Source organism: Nycticebus coucang, chromosome 2, assembly GCF_027406575.1.
Source record: "Nycticebus coucang isolate mNycCou1 chromosome 2, mNycCou1.pri, whole genome shotgun sequence".
Taxonomy (NCBI): domain Eukaryota; kingdom Metazoa; phylum Chordata; class Mammalia; order Primates; family Lorisidae; genus Nycticebus; species Nycticebus coucang.
Window position 1 is genome coordinate 110,569,677 of NC_069781.1, and position 17,403 is coordinate 110,587,079.

At 50.0% G+C, this 17,403-nt stretch overlaps 1 protein-coding gene across 13 annotated transcripts in view; it reads right to left on the reverse strand.

The window, feature by feature from the left end:
- Nucleotides 1-17,403, reverse strand: part of SEMA4D (semaphorin 4D) — a 122,171-nt gene that overhangs the window by 45,733 nt on the left and 59,035 nt on the right. For 2 of the 13 annotated variants that reach the window (XM_053578838.1, XM_053578815.1), the window contains one exon: nucleotides 8,626-8,690. The exons of 10 other annotated variants lie outside the window; for them this stretch is intronic. The gene's annotated coding sequence lies outside the window, so the exon portion shown is untranslated. Of the gene's footprint in view, nucleotides 1-7,653; nucleotides 7,714-8,625; nucleotides 8,691-17,403 lie in introns of those variants that run through there. One more of the 13 variants, XM_053578842.1, reaches the window with a different exon arrangement.

Sequence of the window (17,403 nt, forward strand, 5' to 3'; positions counted from 1 at the left end):
CAAAGTTGAATCTCTACTGGAGGGCAATGGTCCATAAACAATCCAATTCCTTTAACAATCAGACCCATTTTGAAAAAAAAAAAAAAAAATCCCCGTCTAGGTCTCTTAACTACAGTGGGTCCTCTGTGGTGTGCTGCAGTGAGGCTTAGAACCAGAGCCTAAAGAAGGGAGGTTTTCTCTCTCTGGAAACTGGTATTCAGAACCCTGAGATTTATCTCAACTCTCTCCTGAAACGCAAAGAAATGACACTTTAAAAAGACATAAACCATAAGAATAAAAAGGGAGGGAGGTGGCCAGGCATGGTGGCTCACACCTGTAATCCTAGCACTTTGGGAGGCCAAAGCAGGAGGATGGCTTGAAGCCAGAAGTTCAAGTCCAATGTGAGCAAAAAGAAGACTCCATCTCTACAAAAAATACAAAAATTAGCCAGGCAGGGTGGTGTGAGCCTATAATCCCTGCTACTCAGGAGGATGAGGCAGGAGGATCCTTGGACTCACAGCTGCAATGGGCTATGATAACACCATTGCACTTTCCCTGGGACAACAGAGCAAGACCCTGTCTCAAAAAAAAAAAAAGGAGGAAGGGGAAGAGATGACTTTGGAAGCTAGAAAGAAAGAAAACTAGGTAAGCAGTAGCCAGCAGCTTGCTGGCAAACTTGAACAACTGGCTCCTGGGGCGCAGGGAGGCATGCTGGTCTCTGCGGTATAAATGGGTATAAATGCTTCTCTGAAACTTCCCAACATGATGTCACTGAACACAGAGCCAGGGAGAGACGCACAGCATGTTCACCACACAGACATGATGGACACGCAACCCCTAGAACATGCTAACAGCAAAATGCACACCGCAGTCAGGAAGCAAAGCGCTTTGAGTACTTTACCTTTATGTTTCGTGTAATTTATTTAACTTTAAGCCTACATATTTCATTTTTAATGGAGGCCGTGTTTACACCAACTCTCTTGGACACCACTGGTGCTGAGTTTTTAGAACAAAAGAGTTGAAACTCCGGCGGGGAAGTGAGGCAGTCACAAAGAAACACAGCCTGAGAAAATAGAACCAAGCATAAAAAGTAAAATTTTGATGAAAGAAATAAAATGTTCCAACTGGGGACGGCTCCGAAAAGCTGAACAATGTGACAGAGACAGAAAAAAAAAGAGCAACAGTATGAGAACTGGATGATGGATTCAGGAGTGCTGCATCTAACTAGCAGGTGCTTGGGAGAGAGTGCAAAGAATGAGCAATCATTCAAGCAGCAACATCAACAAAATATCCTGGCAGCTAGTTTTCAGAATGAAAGCCGCCAGGAGCACAATGAATGGAGGGGGCCTGCCCATAGCAGACACATCAGAGGCGCCCTGAAATCCGAGAACCCTGGGGATCAAAGGAAGATATGAAGCTTCCAGAAAGAAAAGCAGGCCTCACAGCAATCACCTCTCCAGAGCCTGTTGGAAGGCCCAGAGACAGCAAAGCGTGTGGCGAAATTCAAGGGAAGAAGACTTCTCACCTAGAATTCTCTTCAGCTGAACTATCAACCACCTGAGTGCAGAACAGAAACAGGATCCACACCTGCATTCTTACCTCCCTCACATTCTTTCTCAGAAAGCAACTGTAGAATTTGCTCTGCCAAGATGAGGAGCTGCTTCCCCTTTCCCAGCTCTTCTTTCTTAGGAGAGAGGAAGAGGCCTGCATGGAGGAGAAGGCCCAGGGAGCTGCAGACAGAGGCCTCCAACAGCAACCTTGGGTTTGCTGGCAGAGGTGAGAGTTTTAAAGCTTTGGCGAAGAGGCTGAGAATGAATCAGTAAACAGATACAGCTAAAAAAATGAAGCAGTTATTAACCCCAGGGGAAGCAAGAATGGTCTGTGAATGGAAATGTAATCAGAATGTACTTATCACAGCCCAGTGGTGCGCCCTGAGGAAAAATTACAATCAACCCCGGGGGAGGGCAGTGGACAAGAGTCAGAGGCAGCAATTATCACCTCCCATCATGAGGAAGCATCTAAGAGGAAAAAGCCAGGAAGTACAGGTGTAGCCAATTTGAAGGAAATACCAAAAATGGCTAAAATAGTTGAACCTTGCTGTCTCAGGGCAAGTGCTGCTTTCTCTCATAAGCTATGCAAGGACTACTTCTCCTTAAAATCATGTGCACTGGCCACTCTGACAAAACAACCCAAAAGGACATCAGTGTTCTGGTTCCCAGCATCCTGAACTGAAGAAAGAGCTCCGAATCCAAGGCAGTGCAGAGCCACTGTGGGCAGCCTCCCTTCAGGGGAAAGCCTGGGTCCTGGCAGCAGCTGCATTTTGGGGCTCAAACACTAAGTGGAAAGGGGGTTACTCACCACAGAGTGGACGCATGCTGAGTAGCCATGTAGCATCTCCCACTTCACCCCTCCACGTCCTGCATACCCCACCCCTCCTAAAGCCCTGGTGACCTCTGCACATACTGTTCCCTCTTCCAGAACATTCTTCTCCAGGAAGTGCTGCTGGCCCGCCCCCTGCCCCCTCCCCTCTATTGTCTTTACACCACTTGGCACAAGGACCTGAACATGTCTCCAGGACTTAGTCCCTTCTGGGGCTAGGCAAACGGGGGACACAAACATCCCCTCTAGAAGACTGAGGCCAGAGCTAGAGAGAAGCGAGGGGAGACACCACCAGGGGAAAGTTGCACCAATCCAGGTCTCCAGAATGAACAGAGCTGTCAGATGAATCTTGTTAACTGCATTCACAGCCAAAGCCCTGGGAAGGACTGACCCCTCCCTGAAGGAATGTGCCTGAGCCAACTCGCCCAAGGCAGTTTCAGCAGATGCCTGGAGAAGAGCCAGCAGCCCCTTCTGGGCATTTCTGAACGCCCACTAAGGGCTGTCCAGAGCAATCGCTGATGTGTTCATCCAGCTATGGGGAAAAGAAAAACCTTTTTCTTAATCACCTTTACCTTGGACCAACTCACACACCATGGAGGAGGAGCAGAGTGAGGGTTAAGCCCAGCAGGGCAGGGCCACTCATGTCTGGCTCTGCACCCCACCCTGAGGACAGTGAACGGACACCCAGCCTCCTGGCATGGATTTTTATTCAGCTCATCAGCAGACTGATTCTAGGTGGCTGACATGAGAGCCAAATGGTCTTTCAAACAGTCCACATGAGTGGGCAAAGGTCAGGAAGGGTCCAAGCCACACACAGCTCCTCCCGGGGAGCAGGAGAGGCTGAACAGTTGGCTTCATGGCATTAGAAAGGTTTGATCTTTTCTTTTTTCCTTTTCAATAAGCACATGTTGTTTCACAGGATTTAAAGACTGCTCTGAGCAGAGCACATGCCACACCCACACAGATCTCTGGCCCTGTGTGTTCTTCCAGGAGCAGCGGATCTATAATCACTGATGGGAAGTCACATTGAGGACCTCACTCTAAATATTTAAATTAAAACAACCAGATAAAATGCCATTTTGCTGGCTTTCTTGAGCACTTCTAAAAAGCAAAGGTATCCCACTGGGAGCTGAGCCTTATGAACATGCATTTTGCCCTGACAGTGTGAAATTGTCACCCTTCACACTCAGACAGGAGGGCTTGATGCAGGAGCCCATTAGAAAGACAGGGTTATGAAATGTCACTCCCATTACTTACCGTAATTGTGCTGCTCACAAGGACTGCGCTTAGCCCACTTTAAATGTCAGGAAAATGAACTGGGGGAGGGGAAGGCTCGTACCTCCCTACTCCTGGCCTGTCAATGCTTGTCAGATGGCAGCTCCCTACCCTAGGGGGTGTGATGCAGGAGGTCACAGCAGAGAAAACTGGGATACCCAGCAATCATGTGCATGTCTGTGTGCATGTACATGTGTGTTATGTGTGTATATGTGTGCACATGTGTATCTCTGAATATGTGTGCATGTGTGCACCTATATGCATGTGTCTGTGTGCTCATGCAATCATGCCTGTGTGCGTACACATGTGTAAATGTGAATAATATGTACATGCACATATCTGTGCCAATGCATGTATGCGTGCACCTGTGTGACATGTGTATATGCATGTGTGCTTCTGTGCATGCGTGCACACATATGGGCCAGTGCATGTATGCATGCATCTGTGTGATCTGTGTGCACACACGTATATTTATCTGTGATATATGTATGCACATCTGTGTCAGTGCATGTATACATGCATGTGTATGATCTGTGTATGTGTATCTGTGTGCACGCATGTGTATACATCTGTGTGTAATGTATGTCTGCACATCTGTGCCAGTGCATATATGCGTGCATGTGTGATTTTTGCATGTGCGTATCTGTCTATGCATATGCATGTATGTATCTGTGTGCGGTGTGCGTGTGCACATAGGTGCCAGTGCATGTATGCATGCATGTGTCGTCTGTGTGTATGCATACACATGTATATATCCCTGGTATGTGTGCACATATGTGCCAGTGCATGTATACATGCATGTGTATGATCTGTGTATAAGCATGTGCTACTCTGTTGCATCTTAAAGGTGAATAGTGACTGCCAGGGTCCTAGAAGGCAGGAACCATGAGCCAAAACGTCCTCTAGGTACAGTCCAGCCACTGTGCCTCGGCTCCTTCCTGAGATGCTGTCTGACAGCTGGAGCAGATCACAGAGGGTATCAGTCACTACTATAAGAAGGTGTCAGCACGCATACCAATCCCTTACAGGATGTTAAAGCACCCTGCCTGGCTCCCCAGGGAAACCATGAAGGGATCCTGGGGGACAGCTGTGGGCCAGCCAACCCAACACAGGCAGTTGTCACACAGATCTCACAGTCTACAACCAGTTGGCAGAGTGTGTTCTGGTGTCTCATTTCCAATCTCAGTGGGTTTGCCCCAACAGGGCAGGTGAAGCGTGATGCCCTCCTGGCCCCTGCAGTCAGGACAGGGGACATGTAGTCACCACGTATTACCCCCAAGCTGGGAGTGGGCCAGGTGCTGGGGAGCAGAAAGCACCACAGCCCTCCCCACCGCCCTGGGATCCCCTCCCCCACCTACAATTACTGCGCTGATGTCACCACCTTGCAAACTGAGGAAAAATGGCCTTATCCCATCAGGAATCAGGAACTGGGTTTCAGAGCTCTCTTGGTCACAAGCATAACAGTTGACCATTCCAACTTCAGTTTTCCTAGAACTTAAAACAGTCCCCAGAGACCAGCACCAGCTCTGCAGGGACCACCCAGCCCTGGAGCCTCTCACAGGACACACCCAGCAAGAGCAGGGGCCAGAACCACTGCAGAGACGCCCACTTCATCCCCAAGCCACTTCCTCAAAGTGGCAAGCAAGCCACAGACAGGATTAGAAACCTCAGTCACTCCCTAAACCCTAGACAGAGAGCCCAGAGAAGGAGACAGAGGGCTGTAGACAAGATGGACACACAAATCGACCCATCAGCAAGGTCGACAGGACAAGTGTTACAAAGCACGTAAGCAGAGTGAGGCAGGAACTGGGCCTCTCAGAGGGGAGCAGGGCCTCTCCGGCAGTGGCCACCACCGCAGAGATGCAGATACACTCTTTGGACTAGAATACAGGTGACACTGCCTCTTTTTGGAGGGCATGTGGTATGTGCACATATCCTTGGGCCCAGACCGGCTAACCTTTGCAAAAATAAGACCATTTTCCGCTGGCCTGATGTTGACCTGCTGTCCCCTCCAGGATGGCCAAAAGTCTCCAGACCGGACACTGGCTCCTGGGCACGGTGTGGAGTTGGTTCTAGGAAGTGGTGGCAGCACCCAGGGGAGGACCATGCTAACCCTGAAGGGACGACTGGTGTTCTGTCTTTCATGGTGCTGCCATGGTGGTCTGAATGTTTGTGTCCCCCCAATCCATATGCTGAAATCCTAAGTGGTGGTGCTGGAGTCCTTGGGAGGCAATGAGGTCATGAGGGTGGAACACCTTCACGAATGAGATTAGTGCCCTCATAAAAGAGGCCACTGAGAGCTCCCTCATCCTCCTCCAACTGGGGACAGAGTGAGAAGGCCCATCTATGAACCTAGAAGCCAGGCCACCAGACACCGGATCTGCCAGCACTTTGATCTTGGACTTCAGAGCCTCAAGAACTCAGAAATACATTTTTGTTGTTTGTAAGCTGCCCAGTTTACAGTATTTTGTTTGAGCTGACAGAGATAGTGACTCAATTCAGGGGCTGCTGGCACCCTGGGGAACCCGGTCTGAGGTAAAAAACAGCCACAGAGATGTTTCCAAAAGGCCAGAGGACACCATTTACACGGAAGGAGCCTCTGAAAAGCCACTAAAACCAGTGCTTTTAATATTTGCCTGTGAAGTGGGCAGAATTATGTAAAAGATACATACAATGTTACATGTTGAAAAGTTATGCTTTTTTTTTTTTTTTTTTTTGTAGAGACAGAGTTTCACTTTATCGCCCTTGGTAGAGTGCTGTGGCGTCACACAGCTCACAGCAACCTCCAACTCCTAGGCCTAGGCGATTCTCCTGCCTCAGCCTCCTGAGTAGCTGGGACTACAGGCGCCCGCCACAACGCCCGGCTATTTTTTTGTTGCAGTTTGGCGGGGGCGGGTTTGAACCCGCCACCCTCGGTATATTGGCATTCTTAATTGTCCTATACCTTGAAGTTTTCTACCTTCAAATATAAAACTCCAAGGATGTTTAACTCCAGTAAAGAAATGCAAATTAAAATAAAATACCATTTATTGGCCACAAACCAGGCCAAAATTTAAAAGACCACTGCTGGCCACGCTGGGGAAGGTGTGGGAAAAGGATTTCTGGGGGCAAGCCTGAATCTCCAAAGTGTTCCCTACACTCCTGTCCTCAGCAACTCCCAGGCAGCAGACCCAAGAACAAGCCTGCATGCAAAGCTCCCTGTTTGAGGGAGGACCCCCTACAGTGGGACCGTAAATGCTGCCAGCTGGGCAGCTCCTCAGGGAGGGGCTGGTCAATAGGCAGCCTGGAAAGTGCCACAGTGGGGTCAGAGACCTCAGTGAGCAGGCAGGAGCTGCCTGTGAGCACGACACACCCTCCTGCAGAAGCCGTGCAGAGCAATTTATGACATGGAACCCATGGCACAGACACACATCCAACTGTGACAGTGGTCACCTCTGGGGAGGAGGGGAATAGCCAGGAAACACCACTTTTCTCTTTGCTTTTTAAAAAAATGAATTATACTTTAGTATTGCTTTGCAAAAAAAAAAAAAAAAAAAAGATTTTAATTCATTGAAAAACAATGCCTTTCTGAAAATTCACATGGTATTTAATACAAAAACAACCGTGCCTCACTTGTGCTGTACTCACGTCAGTGAAGGCTAACATAGTGGAGCATGGAGCAGAGGCTCCATCCCACACGCTAACCTGTCTTGTTTTAGGTGACTGTTTCTTGCCATTTCATTGAACCTTTTGCTTTTACATAAAAATGTAAACTGGCTTCTTTTCTCTGCATATATTTCATGCCTCCGCAGGAGGAGACAGTCCTCTTGGGCTCTCACACCAGAATTCTCTTCCTGCTTACCGTGGTACAGAATGGGTCGAATTGTCCCTGCTTCAATTCCCCTATACCTAGAGATCTGCTTTTTAAAAAATGAATTATACTTTTTTATTGCTTTGTAAAGAAAAGTTTTTAATTCACTGAAAAACTATGCTTCTCTGAAAATTCACATGGTATTTAATACAAAAACAACCGTGCCTCACCTGCGCCAAGTCAGCGAAGTTTTCAAAATATTTTTTTTAATCAAGAGATGGACGAAATCCAAAGGTAAAAGAAGGGGGGAAAATCCTAGGGAAAAAAAGACCGGTAACACAAGCACCAATGTGTGAAACGCCTAATAAAGTAATCTAACACACATAAGAAAAAACAGAACCCTCACCCCAGTAGTCCAGGTAATTTAGTAAAAATGTGTGCACATAACCAGCAAGAAAGCATAGCTAATGCTAAGTCTCCTGGCAGAGAAACTGTGTTTTTACTGCTGTATCAGGGAACGCTGATAGCAGGGCTGATAGCAGGGCCTTTTGAAAGCAGGCAGAATCAACAACCTAGCAGGGTCCGATCATGACACATGAATAATATGACAAGCACAAAGGAAATAGCAGGGCTTTCCTTTGTTTTTGTTGTTTTTTTTTTTTTTACACAAATTAACCTGGTTATGTCTCTTCCTCTAAAACTGAAAATATCCATAATATACATGGTCTTGGAATTGACCAAATTTAAGATTAATCCCCAAATCACCCAAATCCACAGCAGGGAGACATGGAGAGCCCTGTCCTTACACCAGACTTTCCCAGCCCCTCCTTCCAGAAAAATGCAAGCTTTCAGGTACCTGCACCAGAGGCTGAGCCCCAGCAGCTACAGAGATGAGACCAGCCCAGAAAGGAGAAGGGGATAGAGGAGGCAGGGAATGATGAGGGGAGCCGAGGGGGAGAGAGAGAGAACAGGAAAAAAGAAGGGGAGTGCAGCAAAGCAATGAGAAAGGAAGTAAAAGACAGACCACCCTGGGACCCAGCACCTGTCTGTGCTGACCTTAAGGGGTGCAGCCAAGTCCAAGCCAAACCTCTGTCCCCCGACCCCTCAGTGAGCAGGGACCATCTACCTGCCCATCTGAGTTTTCTACAAGGTATCCAACACTTCTAAACTGAGAATACAGATCAGGAAACAAAGTGATTTACCTGTATCTTGTGTCTCTGAAAACCTTCCAGTCTTTTCTACAAAGGAATCTTCAGAAATCTTTGCTCTGAAAATAATGGAGACAAGGATACTTTAGCCCTTAAACAGTCCATCCTCATAAACTCAGCATCACTCCTAGAAAGCAAAGAAGAAAAACTCTTGCAATTTCTTTTAAGACTTCTAGACTCCTTGGCAGATAACCCCCGACCCAGGATCAGCTTGGCTTGTAAGTGCTGGGACAGAGTGAGGGCCATGCAACCGCTCACCCATGAACAAAGGGCAAGTCCAGCCCAGCTTGTCACAGGGCGCCAGCACGGGAGGTGGTCCCCTGCCCTCCCCACAGCCACTATCTTGCAAAATAAGCAAGTCAAATACAAACCCACAATCACAGCAGAGTCCATGAATCAGAACAGTAACCTCTATTTGTCTACTTACTTCAGATGTGTGAGTATCCTTTAAAATTTGTCTTCATGCAGCAAAGAAGGAAAATGCGGAAATACACGTATTTCCAAGAACCAGATGCTCACCCTCCTTTATTTTTGAGGGCTATTTTTAAGCCAAACAGAAGATCATCCACTGTGGAGTGGCATGGGTCACCTCTTTACAGTGTAGAGTAGAGCCCTCAAGACAGCGATCCCCAACCCAGTAACATCACTGACAATCCAATCAAGAGAATCAGTCGCAAAACCAAATCGGCAAATAGGACCAAGGACATGCAGAGGCTGGCTGAGCAGTGACACTGGTCCCTCCCGTATCAGAAATGATTCGTGTAATTCTTAACTATTAGAACCAGACTTCAGCACATTCTGGGGTACAGAGGGATTTGGGCGGGGGTTGTTTGTTTTCCTTTCGCTTCCAGCACTTATACAATCACTGATATTTTTCTAAAGCCAGCTAAGGAGAGGGCTCTCCCTGGAAACTTGAGTGATGCCCCCAGCCCTGTGCCCAGGCCCTTTGCTCCCAGCTCCCCCTCCCAGCAGATGCCCTCACACCCACCAGGGAACCGGACCTCGGACACAACATCCATCACATGGTGTCCATCGGACACAGCCTCTGAGCCCTGGGCAGACACCTAAAGTTAGCAAAGGAGCCCCTCGGGCAGTGATCAGAAAAGATCATGATGTATTAGCTACACTTTGGTGGAGCTTCCATCGATGGATCCTGGGGTCCTCCCTCCAGCAATGGCTGCCTCTTTTATGAGCTGCTATAGAAGCAGCCCTCCTGGAAAAGGCCATGTCCACCCAGGACCCAGCATTGTCACTTCCCATCAGCTTGGACAGGCTCCCGAGAGCACCACACCCACCTGTTCCCATGGGCTTTCCCATCACACAGGCGGGAGGGGACAGTAACTGCCTGGAGACCGTGCCAAAAACACTTCCAAGGAAAGGAGGAGGGGTCACACATGAAGAAGAGGGTTAGACAAATAATGTGAATGCCAAGAACTCTAAAACTGAAAAACTTCTCTGGAGAAGTTATTCAATAAGCCTCATCACTTTAGTAAATAAAAACCCAGACCTGCTCTTTCTGTGGGTTGAATCAAATGCATTTCAGGGTGCTGAAGAACAGATGACAATAGGCCTGGAGGCTTGGCTCTCAACAGTCCCAAATGACTCAAATAAAACATCCGACTCCCACCCCCCAGCCCAGGGTCCCTGTCTACTCTCCACAAGCAGCTGCCCTCAGGTTCCTGGGCAGTGTGTCAGGGCCTTGGCATCTCTGCCCTTCACCAAGACGACGATGTTTCTTCTTCTTCCTTAGCACGAGACCCCGCAGTTACAGTTAGCTGTTATCATAGTGCAGAAGGAAGACCTACACTCCTCCTGCCAGCATGCACCACTGCCCAGCCCCTCATAACACAGGCACCATGAAATCAATCCAGAAAGAGAAATGGTCCCCCCTGGAGGGACCTGGCCCTGAGCGGGTCCCTCCCCAACAGCATGGAGCAGTTGGGTTCCAACGCCCAGGCCTCAAGGGTAGTTATTTAGAGGTTAATGCCAACAGCACAGAACCTCGGGCAGCGCCTTCATCCGGCCTCAATTCTGCAAACATGACCTCCCCTCCCAGGGTCTCCCTCAGCAGCAGCCAGGTGTCCTTCAGCATGTGGAGAAGACATGGGCAGGAGGGACAGGTCCCAGGCCTGGCTCCTCCAAGTTATGTGTTCTCGGGGAAGTTACTGACCCTTGCTGACCTCTGCTTCCTCACCAGAAAGTGGGCACACTTATAGTACCTGCCTCCTTTGATTGTGGTAAGGACCCGCAATTAATCTATGTGCAGAGCTTGAAACAGTACCTGGCACCTAGCAAAGCACCAGGCAATATTAATTATAACAGTCACCACCTGTGAAACAAAGCCAGTTCCACCACCACCTGTCCTGCAAAGAAGATTCAACAAGATATAAAAAGCAAGGTTTGGCTGCTAGCACACCTGACCCCCACCACTGCGGTAACCTGGGCACACCGAGGGGCAGGGGGCTCTGTGCTGGGGCTTGCTGGGTGAGCATCCACAGACTCCTGGAAGCAAAGACTGGAGACTCTGATGGGAAGAGCTACTGTGGTGGTCAGTGCACAGAGAGGAGGCCGTGAGGCCCTTCTGCTCAACCTCTTCACCCCAGCCCAACACAGGTGCAATAGGGGACCGCCACCATCACCGCAGTCAGCACTCCAGCAAACGCCCCAGCTGGGTGGGTCTGCACATTACATCATGATGCCACTAAGCCTCACTGAGAGGGCAGCCATGAGACAGGGCAGCTGCAAAGTGCAGGGTGACGCTCCTGTCACCCTGTGTGGCAACAGCTGCCGAGATGCCACGTCTGCACCCTCTGACCTAGCAATTCTCCACCAAGAACTCAATGTAGATCTATCCCATGTGAGCAAGATGCCCAGCATGAGGCTACTCAACAGGAAAACTCTGGAGACGCCAGAAGTCCATCTGTGTGTGTGCGTGCGCACGCGCGCACGCATAGAGTAGATATGTCATTTTTTTGGTATTCAAATTGTGGGACACCCATAGGATGAAACACTACACAACTCTCAAAAAGAATAAACTGCCATTGGTATGAAAGGGAGCCCCAGATCCACTGCTCGGTGCAAGGTAATAGTCTCTCCTCACAAGCACTATGAAAGGTAAAAACAGGATTTTTTTAAAAACCAAAGTTCCCAACAGTACGTGCAGAATGCCCCATGTGAGGAGGCAAAAGGCGCGTGGCCATTTTCACGTGTGCATGTATGTGCATCTGTGCACGTACGGTAAAAGGACGAGATCACAACTTAACCGCGTGCCGCTGGCAGTGGGTGTGTGCAGTCGGTGATAGGAGCACAATTTTTTCACAATTTTTTGAACTGTTACCTTAAGCACGTAGTTTCAAATTGAAATATTTCTAATCTGGTATTAAAATTAAGATGTAATCATCGTAGAAAAATTGAAGAATTCAGGAAAGGCTAGAGAAGAAAACATTTCTGACAGTTTTAAAAAACAGGTCATAGTCCTAAGATAAGATCCCATGGCTTGGCAACTTCAGAGGTAACTGTATGAAGAGGTGTTCATTAGGAAGTTTTCAAGAGCAGCAGACAGACGTGACAGACACTGGTGGTTATTCTGACATTTTCCTCATTCTAAGAAACTCTGACTCATTCAGTGCTCACTTCTGGAGGGCATGATACCAGTGCTGGGGAACTTGGAGAGGGTCACAGGGAGAGGGCAGAATCCCAGCTCTGGCCCCGCCTCAGGGAGGGCAGACAGCAACTACTCAGGAGGGAGGGCAAAGGCAGGCTCCCAGGCAGGCGGCAGCCAGACAGAGGCCTGGGCTCCCAGAAAGAGGATAGAGCCTGTGGGGCTGGGGGACCCCTGTGCACGTGGCATTTTGAGTCTCTGCCCCAAGCTTTTCTCTCTGCGCACCGCCACACTACTTGCCATGCAGCTCCTCAGCAGCCTGTAATGGCCAACTAAATATGACAGCACACATTCCTATTGTTTCCAATTTTCCACTTCTAAAGACCAATTTTAACCACTGGCAAAACTTGACTAAAAACCTTTTCTAGGTGGAAGTCAAAATGATATTTAGAGAGGACTCAGTGAGGCAGTCACAGGGCGGATTCTGCCATTTCGCTATCTGGGGAGCAGTGAAATAGTCTCAGGACTTTTACTCATCACATTGACAGGTCTGCTCCCACCTACTAGGAAATAACCGTGCATAACTTCCATGATCTATTGCCATTCGACTCTCTTCTAAAATTTTCCAGTTAGTTGAGCTAAAGTAATTTTTGACAAACACTATAATCTATGCCATAAAACACAAGTCGCCTAGCGCGAACATTTTTATACTTCTTTCAAGCCAATTAAACACCTTCATTAAGTGCTTCTTTACTCTCCCCTAAACCGGAGAGACACCATAGTGCAATGGCTGCAGTGTGGGCTCCAAGGACAACCTGTCCTGTTCAGGTGCCCTGTTCAGGTTCTAGCGCTGCCATGTACCAGATGTGTGAGCTGGAATAAGCCACTGCCCACCCCCAGTGCCTGCCCTCCCTCTGCTACTCCCCTCCCCCAGCACCTCCCCTCCCTCAGCTACTCCCCTCCTCCAGCACCTCCCCTCCCTCAGCTACTCCTCTCCTCCAGCACCTCCCCTCCCTCAGCTACTCCCCTCCTCCAGCATCTCCCCTCCCGCAGCTACTCCCCTCCTCCACCATCTCCCCTCCCTCAGTTACTCCCCAAGAAGAACAGGGGACTCAGCCCTACCTCCAGATGACATTGCACGAAATGAGGACACACAAATGGCATACATACACACCCAGACTGCAGAAATGGATGTAAGTCAAAATGTTACAAACAAGCAACATAACATGATAGTACAGGTGGGTACAAGCCCATGTGGGAAAAGCCCAACAGGAGTCCCTTGGCTACACTTGACCACATCCCAACAGAAAGGCAATAGGAAGGAGAAGGAGGCTTTGTTAGGCCAACATCAATCCCCCTGCTGGTTTCAACTCTGTGATTTGTGTACACCTAAATTGATGTTCCTCTTCCTAAAACTGGTGCCTTAATGCTGCCTTTTACTACTCCCCTCAGCTTGATGGGTCTGAAGTGGTTTTTTGACCCTGCTGCCAAGAGGAAAAACAGGCTCATAAAAATGTAATGGTCTGGGGCCATTTGTGAGAGCCGAGGCTGCCCTCAGATTCTGCAGCAGTCCCCAGGCCTTCTCCGCAGTGGGGCCAGGAAAGGCTCTTGGTTTCAGGGCTGCCTGTGACTATGATGCTCCACAGTGGTGCTCTGAGCTGATGCTCCATGGACCCCGGGTCTCCTCCTCCAGGACACCTGGGCACAGACAGGTGCTTCAGAACCAATGGCTCCTTCTCTTCACCATTTACTAATGGTGAAAGCATCAGAGAATCTGCTGCAACTATGGGGAACCCTGAGCTGGTTCGAGACTGTGGGCTGCCAGATGTGGCACCCTGCACCCAGACGTGTTCCTGGTCCCCTCCAGTGTCCACAGGGGAGCACTTCAGTTTCAGAAGAGGACCAGACCCTCCTCTAGGCTGGGGTTCCCCAGGTCCCACTGCCCCTAGACCCAATCTAGCTGCAAAGGTAAGGAGGAGGCCTCCCCACCCGGCATGGGGAAGGAGGAGCCAGCCACAGGGTCAGGCCTAGGAACCTCAGGACAGGCTTGAGTCCAAGTGGGAATTTCTTTTTTAAGACTCAAAACCACAAAATGCCACTCTCTTTACTTTTATCTTTAGTGATTCCTTAAAAATATACACCTAAATTACATAGTTAGGCCAATGTGACCACAGATTGTAACCAAAACAGAATGGGCAGGGGCCTGAGTCAGCGCGAGGCTCCCTCCTGGGATGTGGCTATCACCCGCCTCAGGGCAGCTAGAGAATCTGCATGCGGCATCCTCGAAAGTCCCAGGTTCACCTCACTCCTGGCAAAAAACAAAAGAATCATCATCTGGGGCTCCCACATCACTGTGTGTGGACGCCACGTTCAGGTCCACTGGTCTGATCCACTGTGGGTCCCTAGTCCTCCATGTCAGGGTGAGCAACTTCAACAGAGCTCGTTATTGAGACTCCGCTACTTCTTAACCACCTTCAAGCCAAAGCAGCCCACATCCCATCAAAGTGGGCCCAGTGATCACCTTGGGCAATGGCAGCCATCACAAAAGCACTAAAAATGAAACAGCTGAGACAGGAAGGAGCAGACACCACAGGCCACACGTGGCCCTGGAAAAAAACCAACCTAAGCTTGTCTGCGACAGGGACACACTGGGATTCCCCCTTTGCCACTAAGACACTTACTATCCAACTGTATCCTTGTTAATGGACAGGATTTCAAGTAGTTTCAAGTTTCCAAATAACCAAGCACCTTCTAGCGAAATGTTATGAGAGAGCAGTACCGGGTAAGAGGATGACTCAGTCCAATCCAGGGAATTCTAATCAGTCCCCTAATCAGTCCCCAACCCACCCTACCGACATTTCCTCTCCTCCCTTCCAGACCAAGCAAGGTGGTTCCTCAACTCCCTGCCGGAGGGGTAGGGGTGTGTCATAACAGGGGAGAAAACATAAAAGGAAAGAGCCACTTGAGCCTGTGGGACCCCAACTGCTGCAGATGCTCTAAGAATACTGACTGCATGTGGGTTGAGGAGGGGGTGAGATCAGGTGAGACTCTTCTGAGGGAAACATACCCCTGCATCACACAGACGGCAGGGGCCTGGGGGTGACCACTGCTGTGCTACCAGCAGGAAATGAAGCCCAAGGAAGACTCGGTCTCTGAAGTTACCAAGTGGACCCCCAATTCCAGGGATTAACTACACAGCCCCCAAATGGGGGCAAGAACCTCACCCACATTGCACTGCACTGCCGACCGGAACTCAGTCCTGCTGGCCTGGAATCTCCCACAGGTGGCCCCTCCACGTGGACTTTAATGAGGCTGACTCCAAAGAGCCTGGGCCTGCACCAGGGACTGCCTTTCTAGAGGGCAATTCTGTGATAAGTGAGGGTTCTCCTATTCTGAGCTGCACCTTCCAGATGATTCAGAATGTGCGAGACACTGTGGGTGACATGGGGTGAGTGAGTCACCATCACCACTGCCTGTGCACTGTCATCTTCCAGGTCCAAATCCCCGGCAGGGGGCTAACTGGCCATTGCTCTGTCTTTTGGAGGGCCCAAGAAGGAGGTATGTTTCTTCACAGGGACAGGTGTATTTACCACTAGGGACGTAGCAAAAGGACATATGGACAGGCCAGAGCTCTCTCCCCATTACGAGACAGAAGCATCATCACAATTCACAGGAACCCAGATCAAGTGAAAAGTTTAGAAGTTCTAGAACATTCTTATGCCAAGATAAGCTATGCTGCCCGCTCCCACAGAGGCTGCATCCTACAGCTGGACCCATGGCCCTGCTGCCTTATCCCTGCCCAAGCACAATGATACGGCCCTGAAGGAGCCCAGCCCCTGCTCCTAAAGCACAGGCTGCTCAGCTGGACCGTGGCCAGATGGCCTGTGAAGGGAAGCCCACCTCGCAGGGCGCAGACTGTGCTGGCCCCATTCACCCTATCTTCTCCCAGCACCCCAGGGTGACGGAAGGACACAGGTGGCGGGGCACAGGCTGGGCCCAAACACAGGCCTGAGGCAGCACCAGTACAGACGGGTGGCCTCCACTCAGGATGCTTTGGAAAGACGCGTACATGCTGAAAGGCACAATCACCATGTTCCACTCACCTGTTTTTCTAGTCAGGGGATTTAGGCAGCTGGTAGGAAATGATATGCTTTCCTCTACCTATAATGGCCCATTCTGTGAACAGTGGCACATAGTACTGACCCTGCGAGCCGCCCACCAAAAGCCCTACAAGTCATTCTCTTTTAATACCGACCCGTTGCCCAGACCTACCAGAAAGACGCACCATGCTGCTAGGAGAAACGGGGCCCCAGGCCTTTCCTGGCTGGCCAGCCATGATGCCGCAGCAGGGGCAGTCCTTGTGGGGCTGTTCCCTCTCCAGGTCCTGTCTGGCTTCAGAGCCCCCTCCTTCTGCCTCTGCACAGAGTCAGAGTGACCACCTGCAGCAGTGGGGGGTGGGTGTCTCATGGGGGCACTCCTGTGGTCTTCTTTGTGGGCAGGCCACTTAGGGCTAACCCGAGTCCCTTGCTCAGACACTGTGGTCATTTCTTCTCACCTACACATGTCACCGAGGCCATGCAGCTGCCTGACCACAGCTGACCTGTCATAGGTCATGGATACAGCCCCAGTGCTGCACAATTTCCTGGTCAGGCTCTTGCTATTTCAGTGGTCACAAGTTCAGCATGGCGCCCAGGCCACCACCAGTTCCTGTGGGTGCCTAGTTTGGTCCACATGGCTTCTTTCTGGGCCACACGTGCAATGTCACCTGGTGCTGCCCCAACACCATCACTGCAGGGGAACTAGAGCCTGAGGGACTCAGGCCAGACCCAAAAGACCAGTGGAGAGCCAAGTGCCACCCCCAGGGCACCGGGCAGCAGCACAGGGAAGCAGACAGACTCCTCAGTGGCCGGTGTGGTTCTCAGTTCTGTAGACATTCACTCCTGGTTTCTCAGAACCACTGAGGAACTGGACCCTTCAGCTCAGAAAGGAGGAAAATGCAGCACAGGCAGGGAGGCTGCTCGAGGTCACACAGCGCAGACCAGCTCCTAGCCCTTTTGCACCCTTTGCACATAGCTAATGTGCATGCAGCCAGGCCCACTCCCACCAGGACAGTACTGTTGTTCCCTGCACCAGAACCACGACCCCTTGCAGAAACCTCAGCATGCACAGCC